Raw genomic sequence first — 16,402 nt, 5'->3', positions numbered from 1 at the left:
GCGTATCTCATCGGTCATGTTAATTAGTTACACGTATCTATCAGGCAATGTAATTTAACCAGAGGAAACGACAGTAGGAGGATTGCAGCTATTTTTGGACGACAAGTTGAACTTGCTGCGCGAGATAATATTGTAATTAGAAAAAATTAAAAGCGACTTAAAAAGAAGAAATAAAAACGCCCTAAAACGTACAAAATAATTTTCTTCCTAATTTAATCTACGACTCTCAAATTTTTTATGTCCGCGCCTCGTCATTTGCACTGTGTAAACCTAGCGCCGACTTAAAAAATTCATAGTCGTAGATTACGTAAGTAAGAAAATTATTTTTTACTATTTAGCGCTTGTTATTAAGTCGGTTTTAACTTTTTAGTTTTTTTTTTTACTTTTTAGTTATTTAAGTTGTATAACTACAATTATTCAAATAATGAAGTCGGTTTATGAAACAGATTTCCTATTTCTGCTGTAACTTCCAAACTATTTAACCGATTTTTATAATTCTTTCTCGACGACTTAAGTCGATCGAAGCTAAACTAAACGCAATAAGTTTCGTGAAAATTGGTCCAGTAGTTACAGAGTAATTAGCGAAGGAACATAAAACATACTAGCATACGTACGTACACATCGAACGTAGAACCTCTTTCTTATCGAAGTCGGTTAATAAATGAAGACACGCTTGACGAAGGATCTTAGAAGCTCGATATAAATTCCGAGGGATCTAAAGAACTTCAGGGGTACTTAGACGCATTTCCAGCGTCCTCTCTCCGCTTTACCGTTCACCAAATTAGCGACCGAAACAATCGACGTTGCCAAAGTACAGGTTTCTAAATTCTAAATGAACAGCAATGTGGCAGGTGGTAGTGCGAGAACATCGTCGATTCCATTTACAATGGGCGATCGTGAGAAGGGAGAGGAAGTGTTGAAGTTGCCGCGACATGGGCTTCATTGTTATCCAAGGAACGACAGGAAGAAGAGCTACCCGCAAGACAAGGTGGAAGCTCGCGCGTAATGAGGCGAATCGGATCGGTCGGTTATGAAATACGCAGGTACGCGATCGTTCTCCTTGCAACAGACGCCGATGAGGTTTCAAAAGTGAAACGATTGCCACACTTTTTATTCCCCGTTTTGTCGCTTGCATATTCACGCCTTTTTTCTGTCGGTCGCACGGTCGCCACTGAAACGCTCTACTGACACGGTGTCACGCGGCGTGCCCTGCTACTCGAAAGACTTTGGCACGTCGATCTTCAGACGAGCCTGCTGTGGATCACTACACAAAGATCGCTGTAATCGCGCGTGGGAGTGCCCCAGTGCAGTGCAATTTTGTATAGAGACGCGACGTTTGTAACACTCGATTTAGAGTTATATTAGTAGAACTTTTAAATTTCTCCATCTAATTTACATTCAGCAGATGCTGATTAACTTCTGACGAATCGAGCGGATGGCCCAAGGTTTCATAAAGGTCAGCCTCGGAGGTAAACCGATGGATGGCGTCAAGGATACATCCTTGACTATATATATTGCAATTCACTGCCGAGTCCCCTAACTTATCCTGAAAAGTGTTTCGAGTTAACCAGATACTGTATAACAGTCACCCCAGAAACTACGCTTTCTACCAGCCACCGCATACCCCACACAAACTATTCCATTCTAAGGTGAATGTCCCAATTTCTGCTCATTTAAGTAGTTACTCGTCATAAAGAGGGTGTAAAAAATTTGTTTTTGATCAACATTTGCAGAGTAATTGATTAATTCCTTAATTATAAAGGAACCAGTCGGAAACTGTGTAAGAAAGATATTTCAAGATGTTTAAATATTAGTAATTTGTAATTAAATATAATGATCTAAATGTATTTCTGCTGACGAAAAATAGCGATGTATTTCTACTCACCATTTGTACCAATTTCTGCTCACATAATTAATATGTTGCCTTTTTAGATTAAAATAAGTTACATCTTTTATGAAGATGTTTTATAACACAACAGTAAAGCATAAAGTAATGATAAAAAATAAAATGCCTTCGAATAGAAATAAACCACTAACAGAAGTGGTAAGTCACGTTTTGTTTTCAATACAGAAGCGAAATAGTTTCAGCTATCAAATGTTACAAGTCCGAAAAAAAGTGAAATTTTGTCGAGCTGTGTTATCGAATACCAATGGTGACGCTATTCCTTAGCATAACCAGCTAGAACACGGTCGAAAAATCAGTCTTTCATTTTAAAAGTTTTTCGTTGCTTATGCTGCACATTGATTAGCCCCAAGCTCGTGCAAACCTCGCGTAAATGTTGAAATAATTTAGAATTATTTTGTTGCAACTATAGGGTAGACCGGGGGCGATTGTAACACGTTAAATATCTCAAAACATATGATAGATATTAACACTAATTATGGATATATGATGAAGAATGACATTTCGAATACACACATCCATATCCTAGCAGTATAGATACAAAATAGACATGCATAGTGAAGAAAATAACTTTTAGATACCCTAAAGTAACTTTTCCTTACTGATTTAAAATTGTAATATAAATACTCCCTTTGCAAGTACGTGTTTTCTCTATTTTCTAATATTTAATCTGGCGATTTTTAAAGTAATACTGATCGTTACTTATCACTTTTAAGTGTCTCGTTAATAAAAATTTATAATTTAAGTTGAAAAACCTGGTCGGGGGCGATTGTGTCATCGGCAGTCGAGGTCGGTACCGCGACAGAACCGAATAGTGACAAGAAGATTAATAATATTGTCTTGTTTGCATGGAATCCTATCCCCGCACAGCACAAGCACACCAAATAAAAAATGGGTGCAATGTACTGAATGTAAGGATTGATCACACGAAGAATGCACCATGCAAATTGTCCATAAATTTTACTTTCTTCATTTATTATTATAATTAAAATCAATAAGTATTTTAATTTTGTGAAGTTAAATCTGTCCTACTACTATCGACTCCATGCAGTGTTACAACCGACCCGGGGTCAGGGACGATTGTAACACTTTCTCCGCTTCTCATTTTTTATTAATAACCGGAATATTACTTGTCACACAGCGAAACTGTCGTGGCTCAAATAACGTCAGATAAGTAAGTAACATATTCGTAAAAAAAACTGTTGCTGCAACTGTAATAGTTTTTGCGCGATCGTATTCCAAAGTCAAAGTGTTACTACCGCCCCCGGTCTACCCTCGTACAAGCGTAACGCTTATAATAATAAGAAAAATACGAGACGAGCAGAAATGGGGACGAGTAGAAATTGGGCCATTCACCTTAACTCCAATTCCAACGAACCTATCCATCCCACACACTCATCGCCAGCCTGCACACCTCCACTCCCCTGGATTTACATAATCATAGGTATCCCGCACCCCTCCAGCAAATCCGGGATGATAAATATTCTCCTCGCAGAGTGCCCTGTCAGGCGTAACTCCCCGATAAAGATCGGTAATAATCGTCGATTTTCCAGGACCGCGGAAACCCGTTTCTCCAAGGAGCGCCGGGGCCCGAGAATAGAATCGCCCGCCGCGGCTGGATCCTCGTGGAAAAGGATCGATGTGGCCGCTGGAAAGGATCGCCCTTATCTCTGGTTTACCACCCACCGCGAGGCTGGAGTCTTCGCTCATCCACGCCCCCCCGTTCGCGACGTGGTGTGCGTGAACGCGCGCCTCTATCAACATTAACGCCTCGCGCGTGCACACACTCGAGGGTGCACGCGCGCACCCGGCGCGGCGGCGATCGGCCGCTCCGCTCGCCGCGAGTAGATACGAAAAAGCGGCCGCAGTCGCGAAGGCTCGGTGCTCGCGGTTGGATCGTGGCGCGTCGCGATCGCGGAGCAGTGAACGGCGGACGATCGTGATCGATCGATCGATCCCCACGAAAGGAAGACGCGCGAGCCTCCGGTTCAGCAGAGCTGAGCGAAGGAGGGACGAGTATCTGGCTGATCAGAAGCCTTCAACGTTTCGCTGCCCCTTATCGATCGTCGAGGATCGATCGAGGTGGATCCTTGAAGCTTCATTGAGATAAGAGTGCTATTCTACGCTTTGAGATCCCGGATCTATGGATCGCGCGGATTCTCCTGGAGCAGGTATTAACAATTTGACTGGCCCGTTAGGTGTGCGTGACTGTACGCGGTAAAAAGCGAAACTGAGGCTCATTTGCCTCGCGATCATCCCTCTTTGCTTTAATAATCTGTCTCCGTTTCATTAGGTCCAGAAGAGTTTAGTTTAATTATACGCAAGGAGCAAAGGATCAGTTTCATATATCCGCGTACATTTTGCATGTAACGTAATCGCTTAAACGTACGCCTCCGCTGCGATCTAAGAACGCTTCACGCTGAACGCGGCAGTCGAACTGTTGATAGATATCCTTCCAGTGATCTATCGCGGTACAGTACACCCAACCCAGACCTTGAAGCCGCGCGTTAAAACCGACACGGTGAATAAAAGTGTGTGAACAGTGCACAGGGAGGAGGCCGGAGTGGCGGTTTTGATAACAGTTCCGTGGAGAGCGATGATCAAGCGCCCAGCCGGTGGATCCACGTAGCCGCAGCGCCATTGGGAGATCAACGGGGGACGTCGGAAGATGGAGAATCCTTGAGACGTTCAGGTGAGCCGGGCTTTGTTAATTATTTAACAGTGTCTAGACGGCCGTGCCCGTCGACTTCTCGGCGACCTGCCGCCCGGCATTTCGGCGGCGGACGTTTAATTCGGTTGGAGTGAGGCAATCGCCGTGGGACAGGATCGATGGCTGGATCCAATATCGATGCTAGCCGCTTAATTGCCGCGCCGCTTGTGTATCGAAACAGGTGTAATTGAGATCTCGGGCCCCTTTGCGCAACAGTTGCGCAAGCCCCCGCTGCGCGGTTTCTTTGGAGAAACAAGGGAAGTTTAATTAAGTTCCGTACACTTTTTTGCGCGCTCCTTGCTGGCTGATCGTTTGATAATAGGTTGAGTTTGCCGGGCTGGTGCAAACGAGCATTCAGGCCTCTTTGTTAATGCTTCTGTCACAATACACGTGTCCCTGGGCTCCGTTGCGTTTCAGCATCGAGGTCGAGTGACTGAGTGGTCCCGAGATGCTTCCGGTGTTCCGTAGGTTGTAGGAGAATTTGAGGAAAGGAGAGGTGTCCTGTTTGAATGGAAAAGGGATCGTGGCTGAGGGGAATATTCTAATATCGAGCGTGCAGCGTGAGAACTGGCGGGCGAATATACACGTGCCTACTTGTAATGCATAGTTTCGAGCAAGCTGTTCAAGTATATAACTATTTATCTCTGTTACGTGACACGTGCCTTTTCATAAACGGTTGAAATAATGGCACAAGAGTGGCTCGTCGGAAATAATCGAATTCTTCTTTACATGGAAGTGAAAAGTATCTCTCTCCTTGGTAGAATAAAGTATTCGAATGCTGATTATCCTTGTGCTTCAGCTATTATCGTAGAGGAATTACTTTCCAGCGTTGTGATATTAAAAATGACAATAGTCAAACTTGAGAAGTGTTGGAACTCGTGGATCCGTGATTTTCTTGATACAGAGTCTTCTCAATCGTTCTCAACTTCTCTCGTTACATTTTTAAAGTATTTTTGAGGACCTACAGCCATCAGCGTCGCTTATAAACGCAAGACAAAGGGGCATATTTTCAAGAACCGCGCAAAGTGGTGTGTGTCTGGAACCGATCTGTCGCGAGCTACTTCGTTAAACTAGGCCTCCATTCAGGAAGAGAACTTGTATATCCTCGAAACGAACATGCACTCTCTAGCACGTGAGTGTTTCAGTTCGAATATTGCGTATCGACTTACCCAACACGTTATTCAACCTGCCGTACCGCTAAACGCCGTATTACGGGCCCAAATCTCCAGCCGGATTACACGTTGCTATCGCAATCGAAGCACGCCAGAATATCCTGAAAGAAACGATTAAAAAATAGAAAAATGTACGTGGAAACAATGCAGTTAGTGAAATATTCAGCTGCCAGTCTCACCGTGGCCCATCCTCGCGAAAGGAGCGTACTAAAAGAGAGCCTCTGGATGATTTTATGACTTTAAAAACGCTTACTTACTCAACGCGAACTCTTTCTGAAACAATACAAATTCTCACAAATACAACTGGGGGAGCAGGAGCGGATTTCGAGATTTGGCATTCCCAGTCCGCCGCCCTTTTTCTAAAATACCATTAAATATTTTAATTAAAAAGAGTTGAGACAGTTTTACAATTAATTCAATATGACAACTCGCATATAAATTCGACAGCTCCCAAATTTGTTACACGAAAGCACAGTGAATTGCTTTTAAAGTTGTCTGTAGTCTCCGCGTTCAAACCTTTCTCAATTTCTTTCGCCCAAAACTTGCCTATGTGCAAATCCACGCCAGGAGGGAAGATAGTTCGAAAATTGCACAAATGTTCTTGACTTTGTCCTCCTTCCTCTGAAACTGCTACCGGGCTGCGGCGGTTTTCAGAGAAACCGCGAGATTATGCGAAAGAACGAGCACCTAAATACATCTAGCAATAATTACCAGGCTGAAGACGACAGAGCCCGCTGAAAGTTGGATTGCGGCAACGTAGCCTTGGACTCGTTGTACTTAGGGGACCAGCAGGCTCATTCTAGTCAGCCGTGTATCTCCGTGCAATTTCAAACGACGATGTGGATAGAGCTCTAACAAAGTTCGCTCCACCGACGGAAAGCAGCAGCGTTTACTCGAGTTCTCACTAACGATTACAACCGAGAGCAACCATTAATAATCCCAATTCCTCTCGATTCCGAATAACAAAGGGATGCTCTGTACCCCTCCATTAGAACACACGTGCCGAACACGTGCGAAAACAAGGGTGTTCATATGTGCTCCAACACACAGATGCCCACATTCCCGTGAGAGCTGCTAGGTTGATTAATAACACGGCAAGCTGTGCTTACGAGGCAGCTTGTAGTTCCCATTTGGCCCGAAATTCCTTGAGACACCCACCATCATCCATTTCGATCCTGCGAACAGTATTTTGTAAATCATTTCCAATTTCTAAGGATGAATGGTCAGCGTTCCGTGGCTCCTGCGATCCTCGGTGACCCAACGTTGCTCAATATGCAAACGAATTTCGGAATGTCGGCCGAAACGCGAAACACAGAGGCAGGCAGTTTTCGAAATCGTTCAAGGATACCTTCTGCTCTGCTTCTGAAAACGAATTTTTGTTATACGGGTCAAGGTGGACGTTGTAGACGTCCATCTACTTTGCGCGTCGACACTCGCGAGGTAAATGATTAACGTGATTAAGGGTAAAAGTTTCGAAGGCGGTGGGGAATCTATTTCCGAAACTGAGGATATTGATTCTAGAATTCGCTGGGCAACGAGACTGGTTCGTTTCGTAACGAATTATCGCCGTGAACTTTCGTTGCCTTTATTACACTTTCTCTATCTTAATTTGGCTCGATATACTTATAATAGAACACCACCCTCCACCGAGCGTTGCTCAATACGTTTCGGTAAGCGAGGCGATCTCGTCGGTGCTCATTCACGTATAAACCCGAGTTGTTTTACTCGTACGTGCGATTATTGGCAGCTAACGGGTGTGGAATACGAGCGGGAAAAATTAGAGTGGAACAATGTGAGTCAGCATTGCGCGAAACCGCGCCGCTATTTGTGCGGTAACGGACAATCAATGAATCTGGAATTCTTATTCAGCCAGCGACTAATACCTCCCATTGCATGTTCTTCAAAATCGCGATACCTGAAGGGTAAGGTGAAATTAAGTTTTAATAGTTTAGTCCACGTGTACAGAAGCAAGGTTCAGTGAATTTAATTTTCTTATATAATTCTCTTCTTAAATAATTTCTTGCTTTACCTTGACGACAGCAGCTGGAAGCTTACGTTTAGGCAAAGACTGGGAACATTCCGTATCTTGTTCCAGTGCAGAGCAGACGTTTCCTGTTTTTAACCAGCACCTACATCGAATATTTAACTTTACAGCCCTTTGTGATTCGACATTTCTGTAGTCCCAGTTGCCACCAACAAAATATGCTAGAAATCGCAAAATCACGAAAAATGGACATTCCTCTTCCTCCCCTCACCCTTCGCCTATACTAAATGATATTAACGTAGAAGAAAGAAGCGAATGCCAATGTCTATTAGTGAAAGCGGCTCGCGGAGGAAATGACGGGGGGAATTTCTTCACTCTCTCGCTACACCCTCTCATCTGCATACATATGTACTAGGGTGTTTCATATTATAGAGGTAAAATTATAATATTACATTTTTTACTTTGCTCATGCCATGGTTCCTATTAATATAAAAAGAATATCTGACAAATTTTTGAAAGATTGAGTAATATTTTAGAGGTTGCACACTTTGCACATTAAATAATATGTAGTGGGCTAAGGAAACACGATTTCCAATGATAATTATTTTTATTCTCATGTCCTTAAAGAAGAAACTAAACTTCGAAACCAAGCAAGATGGAGTGAGCATTTAATCTCTAGGGGACCACCGTACAGGACACAGGGTGGACGAAAAGCAGAGTGAGGTCTGAAAGACCACATCTTGGCTCGATTGGATCACCGTAAGGAATTTTTGCTATTGGGCAGGCCGTAACGGTCACGAATTATCGAGCAAAGTTACACGAAAATAGCACCTTTGGAAAATTGAAACACCCTAATACGTACCTACTCGTATTCTTCTATAGTAGTATAGTAAAGAGAGTTCTAACCGAAATTTGAGTTTTGCGTTCAATGCACGTTCAGAGTGATACGATAGACGTTCAATACAGTTCAGAGTGGTACGATAGACGTTCAATACACGTTCAAAGTGGTACGATAGACGTTCAATACAGTTCCGAGTGGTACGATAGACGTTCAATACAGTTCAGAGTGGTACGATAGACGTTCAATACAGTTCAGAGTGGTACGATATACGTTCAATACAGTTCAGCGTGGTACGATAGACGTTCAATACAGTTCAGAGTGGTACGATAGACGTTCAATACACGTTCAAAGTGGTACGATAGACGTTTAATACATGTTCAGAGTGGTACTGGCGCCACAGGTGTATTGAACGTCTATCGTACCACTCTGAACTGTATTGAACGTCTATCGTACCACTCTGAACTGTATTGAACGTCTATCGTACCACTCTGAACGTGTGTTGATCGCAAAACTGAAATTTGGGTTAGAACTCTCTTTACTATACTACTTTCGATCTTTTCCCCCGTAGACGCTGCGTCACGCCATGATTCGTCAAACCGGTGCAGCATAAAAGTCCTTGCGGAGGAAGCAGTGAAAACGCATGACCATACATTTCCCATCGACTTCGATCTTTTCCCAAACACAGTGTCCGACAAGTCACCGTGAATCAGCGGAACCAACTGAGCTCGGCCAGTTCATTAGGATCAACTTATTGCCCGTATCGATCGCGGAGTTTCGTGGCTCGAAACGCAGGTGCAGCCGGGGGCCACTTGATAAATCCAGCACAGTTATCTACACGTTCCCGCCACATTTATCATCGGCATCGCGCGTCGCGCTTTCGCGCACGTTGAATGCGCGCGATATCGCGGCGACACACGGATACGCGCGCGGCGAAGAGAGAGCACGACCCGCAACCACGTGCGGGCGCGGTTGACCGTCCTTATGCTACTTACCCACATTTTCAACCAGGAACAAGCCTGAGAATAGTACGATACGGATACTATTAGCAGTGCCGTCGATCGCCGTCCATGTTTTGCAAGGAAAATACCAGGAACTTGCACTTTCAAACTACTTCCAACGACGCGAATCAACGCGCCTCGACCTTATGCACGTCATCGGCCGCGATCGCCGCGATAGAAACTGATTACTTCGTGCGCCGTTGGTGAAACATTGTTATTGCCGTCTATGGATATCGCTCGAGAGGCAGCAGATCGTGAAACCGCCATATAAACGCGAGCAAACTGCTGCAAATGGATGAGCACGCGCGAGTTATGCCCGGAGCGCGGAATATGGGAGTGCTGGTGTGATTTACCTGGATGCAGTCAGTGTATGAACGAACGTTTCGGACACCTGTGGAAATGATTCTGTCCTGATGTTTGGGAGTAGCTTTTCTGCCGCTCACGATTCCACCACTCGCACTCCGCCTCGTCGGCTATCACGCTCCAACGAATCAAGTATAAACCGCAGAATCGTTGCCCAACGCGACAATTGCTCGAGGTTAATGTCTCAAAGCTGTTCACGTCGCTCGTTGGAGAGAACACTGTGCTTCCAGCTTGATGATTGTACGTACAGTGCTCTATGAAGCAACGATGCGACGCGTGTATTTCGGCGGAATTTGAATTTTCAGTTGGCCTGGGTGCAGGGTAGTTGTATTTTGATTAACCAAACACAACTGTAAACAAATTTGGAAAATATTCATGTCTGCAGGTTCCTTTTCCTCCTAAAAATGATTATATAATCATACCATATAGGCGAAAATTTTAATTTTAATGTTCAGTTGGCGCGAGTGCGGGATAGCTTTATTTTGATTAACCAAACAGAACTGTAAAAAAATTTGGAAAATATTCATGTCTCCAGGTTCCTTTTCCTCCTAAAAATGATTATATAATCATACTATATAAGCGAAAATTTGAATTTGAATTTTCAAGTGGCCTGGGTGCGGGATAGTTGTATTTTGATTAACCAAACACAACTGTAAAAAAAATTTGGAAAAATATGCAGACATGAATATTTTTCCAATTTTTTTTTACAGTCGTGTTTGGTTAATCAAAAGACAACTATCCCACACCCAGACCACACACACAACTGAAAATTCAGATTTAAATTTTCCGCTCTGCCCTAACTACACAGCCCATTTTATACACATTTTACTCTTGAGAAACACTAATTAATCTCCAGCTGTAGTAAGAAATTCCTCAGCTGATCGATTAAACGAGGCCGATGGAGAACAGCGAACGAAAGAAGAATGCATCGTGCCCATTTAAATTCCCCCAGTGTTTTCGCGAGAAAGTGCAAGTAGAAGCAAAAAGGCGACGGTGCGCCTCTGAAACGCTGAACTCTGGAAGACCATGCCGGGCATTGCAAAACTACCCACCTGTATACGTTCCCGATGAAAACGTGACTCCTTTCGAGATCTCGGCGATTGGCCTCTCATGCGGCACCACGTACCTTTTCCACGCCGAGTCCTCTTCCCCTAAGATACATGGCGCAAGATGATCCTCGATCCGCGAAGAACAACGCGTTCCCTCGGCCCATCGAGCCCGCAAACCAGACACCGGAGCTGCATGTTTGTGCAAATGTCACGCCAAGTGTTGCGGGACCTGTACAGGGAATTATTCACTCAGCCTTGCCCACACTCTTCGCCCTTTTTTTACCGCGTAACGTCTCTGAATTAAACAACTCGACGTGCCATCGTTGTCGCCTATAACCGTAAAACTCGAAACTTAATCGCAAGCACGAATTGTTTGCTCCATAGTTTTTACTACAGGGCTATAAATAACGACGACCATCTTCCTTTTGATATTTCCATTCGCGGAATAAATTAATTTTATTCCCCCATCACCTTGTTACTCGTTTGGTGTGAAAAATACTCACGGTCGACTGGAGCCTGTCTCGGCTAATGCAATTATGGTAATAGGGATGAAGATAAGAGGGCATAGGAGAAGGACATTTTTTTTACTGCTCCGAGGACTTCTTTGGAGAAGTCTACGACGAAGCGTGTAAGGTACTCGCGGCAAGTAACTGCTCTTATGCCACGAGTTCTTAAGGATGTGTACACTTGAAGAGACTATGCAAATGTCAGCTTGATACTCGTGGATATAAAAGGAATACCAATATTATCCTTCCTTCGCGAGACGCGCTGTAACCAAGAGGCACTGTAAGTCTGCAAAAATCTGGTTTAACTCGGTCCAAGACAATGGAGATATGACTCAAAACTCGAGGACACGTGGGATATTATTCTGCATACTGTGGCACGCTCCTCGGAGCAATTTAGAAGACACGTTTCTGTACAGGTCTATTAATATCTAATATATTCAAGTCCTCTTCGTTGGAACGTAAGAGGCTTCATCTCTGGTAATATCGTTTCTTTATCCGGGAAGAAATAGTCTGGCTGTGCTCCTCCTTTAAATTCTCTTCTGCGAAGGTAAGAGGAGGACGAATGATCTCTATTTATTTTCAGCTTATCTCGTTGCTGGAGAGTATTTCCAAGAGCTTCTTCTTATTCCCATTTTCCTATGCGGGAGAAACAATAGACGATGCATAATGTTTTCTGCTGCACTAGAAGACGTCGTAGAACGTCGTCGGCGGATAACGCGAGCGCTACCAACTCGTTATCAATCACTTGTATAAACGGTGCCGCGTTCAATATTGGCGCATCTGCAATTCATGCAAACATGGCCTGTCGTAAACACAAATTGTTAGGATGTTAATGGATCGTGGTCCATTGGCTACAAGCAACGCTATACCCGTCGCATTAATAATCTCGATGCGGCATCACGTTGGCGTGTTACGTTGCTCATAGAAAATTATATTCGTACAGGCAATCCAAATATATTCGCACCAGGCCCTGCTGAAGACTCTTTGCACCCCATGCGAGCTTACCAAATATTGCTTTTTATTTATAATGCATTTATTTGAGTTTTCGACCACCTTACTCTCCCACCTTCTATTTGTAGCTTAAAATATTTATAGTAGAACTCGTAACATTTAACTTGAAAGTTTATTTTAAAAAATACCAACAATGATATCACTTTGCGATCCTTGTCAACTTTACGCCCTTAGAAGCTGCCTATTTTTTCCTACAGGGACGTTTTTAGCAAACTAATCTATTGTTCGGTAATTTTCAAAGAACCTTCAAGTTTCATCTGAAAATGCATCGATATTTACATCCACATCCCCATCGAACGTATCGAATATAATTCTCAGAGCATCCAGAGGGGATCGAGGAGTTCGATAACAGCGCTGCAAGTTACTCGGACGAGTAATTGAATAAGCGAACTGCCCCAGTTGCCACAGTAATAGTACGCGATCAACGGCGCCGGGGCTCGAGATTACAGCGCGTTGTTCGCGGACTTATTTCCTACCGCATAATGCCCGTATTCTATCGCAGCCCTGGACAAGGAACGTTTGCTTCTGGGGACCACGCGAGTCTCGCAATTAATTTACATTCGTGCGTCAGTCGAGCGAACGACCTCGACCGCCACGAATACGAAATCCACCATGAAGAATAAAGCAATCCGCTCTCTGTCCCGGATCAGGCGTGTGCTAGACACAGATGTTCATCAGAAACTGGCGTTATTAGAAACCACTTGAACCCCTCGACTTCTGTTCGAGGGACTTAAACAAGGCTTCGCAATTCCGCGCTAATACTGCACGACTCGCGAATATTTATCGCGGGCCCCCAGTCAACGACACTTCGCACTCTCGTCCGCCGGCGGCTTTAGCGAACGATAACGCTATTCGCGTTGCAAATGTATCTCCACGCGTGAGCAACGTGTAAGCACCGCTGCGTAAACTCGCGCGGAGGCTGCGGCGTTTGTTTGGAAGTAGGAAAGGTTGCCTCATCGCGGCACTGGTAGACAATCTACTTGCGTGCGGAGGATAAATGGTACCTCGCGTTGACGTTTTCTGAAGGAATGCTCGCGTGCTTTGTCGAAGCTGCGAAAAATGGAAAGGCATGCACGGTCGGCGATTAACGGAGGCGAAATTACGAGCGTGATTGTTCTCGGGGCGGGTGGAATTAGTGCAACAAGTGTGCAGCCGCAACAAGTGCAGGCTGTGATTGGAACGGCAACGCTGGGTACTCGCGCGTTATCTTCTGGTTGTCTTGCAACAAGCATTCAGTCAGTGACCCATAACAATTAGTGTCGCCGGGGGAAGGGAGGCTGTACGATACAGAGGGGAATGTTGATTAACGGAAGTGGAATAAACTTGTGTGATCCGGTAGGGTAAGTCCATCTGGATTCCTTGACCCTAGGCGCGTACCTCGCTGTAATTCGTGCAGAGAGTAGAAATAAAAATGCAAACTGAGCTTGCTGCTTGGAATATAATCCAACCATCGCGGGAGATAAAATACTATTTATAGAAACATCCACATGAATAGTTAACATCAATTTTATTAAGGGTTGTACCTAGTCAGGCGGACGAAAAGAGGCGAATGTTTGGGAATTTTTTTTGAAAAAGCGGAAGCGTATATTCTTATAGAACTTTTTGCGCTTGAAAGAGCAATATTTAAGGAACATTTGGTAATTTTTTGGTGGAAAAATACTTACGTTTATAATAAAGTAACAATCGATATTCAAGAAGCATTTTTAATAATTTGGTTTTGCGGTGAGCACTGCCATTCGGAAGCAGAGTATCTGAAATCAAAAAACGAAAAAGATTTCGTTAGTATATTAATGTATCCTCAGGTTGACGCAGAGAATTTTCCGAAATATTAATTTCAAACAAAATGGTTGGTATTTAAAGTTGAAACCCTGATTTTATCGTGGAAAAATCACGTGAAATAATCAGGATTTCAACTAAAACCCCATCGAGACCCCACTGACGAGGTTTTACCATCCCTGAACCCCCAGAACATCAGGTCTCAGTTTCTTTTCATAAAGAATAAGAGTTTTCATTAACTTTAATTTAGGTGTGGTCCGAAACTACACATTTTGTAAAGATGCTCGAATTTGTTTTGAATCGATTGGAATTTCCATTTTTGAGTTATCACTGCAAAACAAAAGAAACTTTTTTAAAAAGCCTCTTTAATGGTCCATCTGTAGCGTCATATATAATGCATATTTTTACTAAACAAACAAGTTTTTTAAAGCTTAAGAAGTTAATAAACTTCATGCCAAAGAACAAGTCTCAGTTTCAATTTATTTCTTTGTAATTAATTATAACAGAAATGCTTCGTTTATACAGTAACGGTTGCCTAGTACCCTTAAGGAACAACAAGAAACATGCATTTCCCCAAAAATTTCCGCCAACTATTTACCGTGCGACACCACGCGAAACCAAAGCACATTAAACCTGTGTAAACATTGAAAACAATCTCCCCGTAGCGGGTACGTGTGAACACTAATAATGTACGCGGAATCGTCATCGAGCTCCAAGGACGAGCGACAGATAGCCATCGATCCTGCATCGATAAGGATCACCGCGAAAATCTGCGCACGCGACCAGCGTTTGCAAATGCGCGGGTAATGTAAGAGCGCCTCCGTACGTTCGTCACGTCTGCCGTGTAAAGGAGGCCGTTTAACGGGTATCGGATAGGAACGAACGAGACTGATAATCGAGGAACCCCTCGGCCAAGTGGCTCGTTTCGTTCGAAGGGAACGTGGTGCACGTGCACAGAGTCAACGCACCGATGAATAACGGCCACGGGGTGGCCGCGTAAGCGGCTATAAATTTTCGAACCGTTAGCAGCCCCAGCCGCTCGCGATACGGTTTGGTAGAGAAATGAAATCACGGCCACGCAGCACGGTGGACCAAACGGATTCTATTCGCGAATCGCCTGCCTCCCTTTCTAAACCCGTCACACGCTTGCAATGCGAGGAATGGCGCGAACACGTCATCTTAATTCTGCACCCGCTGAACAATGAGATTGATGGACACGCGGAGCGAAGGTCCCGCGATGTTCCCCGTGCATTTCACACTTCGTAGCTTCGCAGCCCGCGCAGAATTCGAGCAGGAATTCGGTGGAACGTTCCGGGATTCGTTAATTCTTTCCAGATTCCTTGGGTAGGTGTTTACTTCGGCCATTTAGCGGTGTTTATTGCCGAGATCGTGGATAGTGATAGTGGCGCTTTTAATGCAAATTCAATAAAAATTCGTTAGGTGATTTTACAATTTTATTTAACCCTTCGTTCACACACCTCTCTTTTCGAGCAACTTTGACATACCTGGGTGGCTCACACCCAGCGCAATATTTGAACAACTGCCATTATCGTCTAAAGAATCCAATCGTCATAATAAAAATCATGGGTCAGTTTTAAAGTCTCTAGAATATATTCCAATAGTTTTTTCAGTGAAATTTAATCATAGTTTTTGGGAAAAAAATTCTAGATTACCACATGTCGAGAAGAAACGAAGGAAATCTTTAAGTCGTTGTAACTCTTACAAATTACAATATTATAAGCTAAAAATCTACAGAGTTGTTGCTCGGATATAATATTTTGAGAGAGAAAATAGTTTCTAAGTCAGCTTTGGAAAAAAGGTATTCATTTTGCGCATAGAAGGTACAGAGCGTGAAAATCAGCTGAAGGGTGGCTCACACCCAGCGTGTTAACGAAGGGTTAAAGGGTTAACGCTCGGATGGCCGGTTCTTTTGGGAGGGATGCAAGTTGGATTGGTTCTGATACAATCTGCTCCCTATGGTTGTAATTTAGTCTAGCAACTTTCACTCCTCCTAACCTAACCAATCCAACTTGCATCCCTCCCAAAAGAACCGGCCATCCGAGCGTAGAAGCAAGTGCGAAATAAAAGT

General features: G+C 43.8%; 1 protein-coding gene across 4 annotated transcripts in view; it reads left to right on the top strand.

Annotated features, from left to right (window-relative positions):
• Tsl (membrane-attack complex domain containing protein torso-like) overlaps window positions 1-16,402 on the top strand; it is a 30,534-nt gene that overhangs the window by 3,490 nt on the left and 10,642 nt on the right. The window contains exons 2-3 of one of the 4 annotated variants that reach the window (XM_076808412.1): window positions 3,457-4,074; window positions 4,447-4,595. The gene's annotated coding sequence lies outside the window, so the exon portion shown is untranslated. Of the gene's footprint in view, window positions 1-3,456; window positions 4,075-4,335; window positions 4,596-16,402 lie in introns of all 4 variants that reach the window. The other 3 variants (XM_076808411.1, XM_076808410.1, XM_076808409.1) reach the window with 3 other exon arrangements.

This window comes from Andrena cerasifolii, chromosome 3, assembly GCF_050908995.1.
Source record: "Andrena cerasifolii isolate SP2316 chromosome 3, iyAndCera1_principal, whole genome shotgun sequence".
Classification (NCBI taxonomy): domain Eukaryota; kingdom Metazoa; phylum Arthropoda; class Insecta; order Hymenoptera; family Andrenidae; genus Andrena; species Andrena cerasifolii.
Note: the sequence above shows the minus strand (reverse complement) of the source record. Positions and strands in the feature narration are given on the sequence as shown.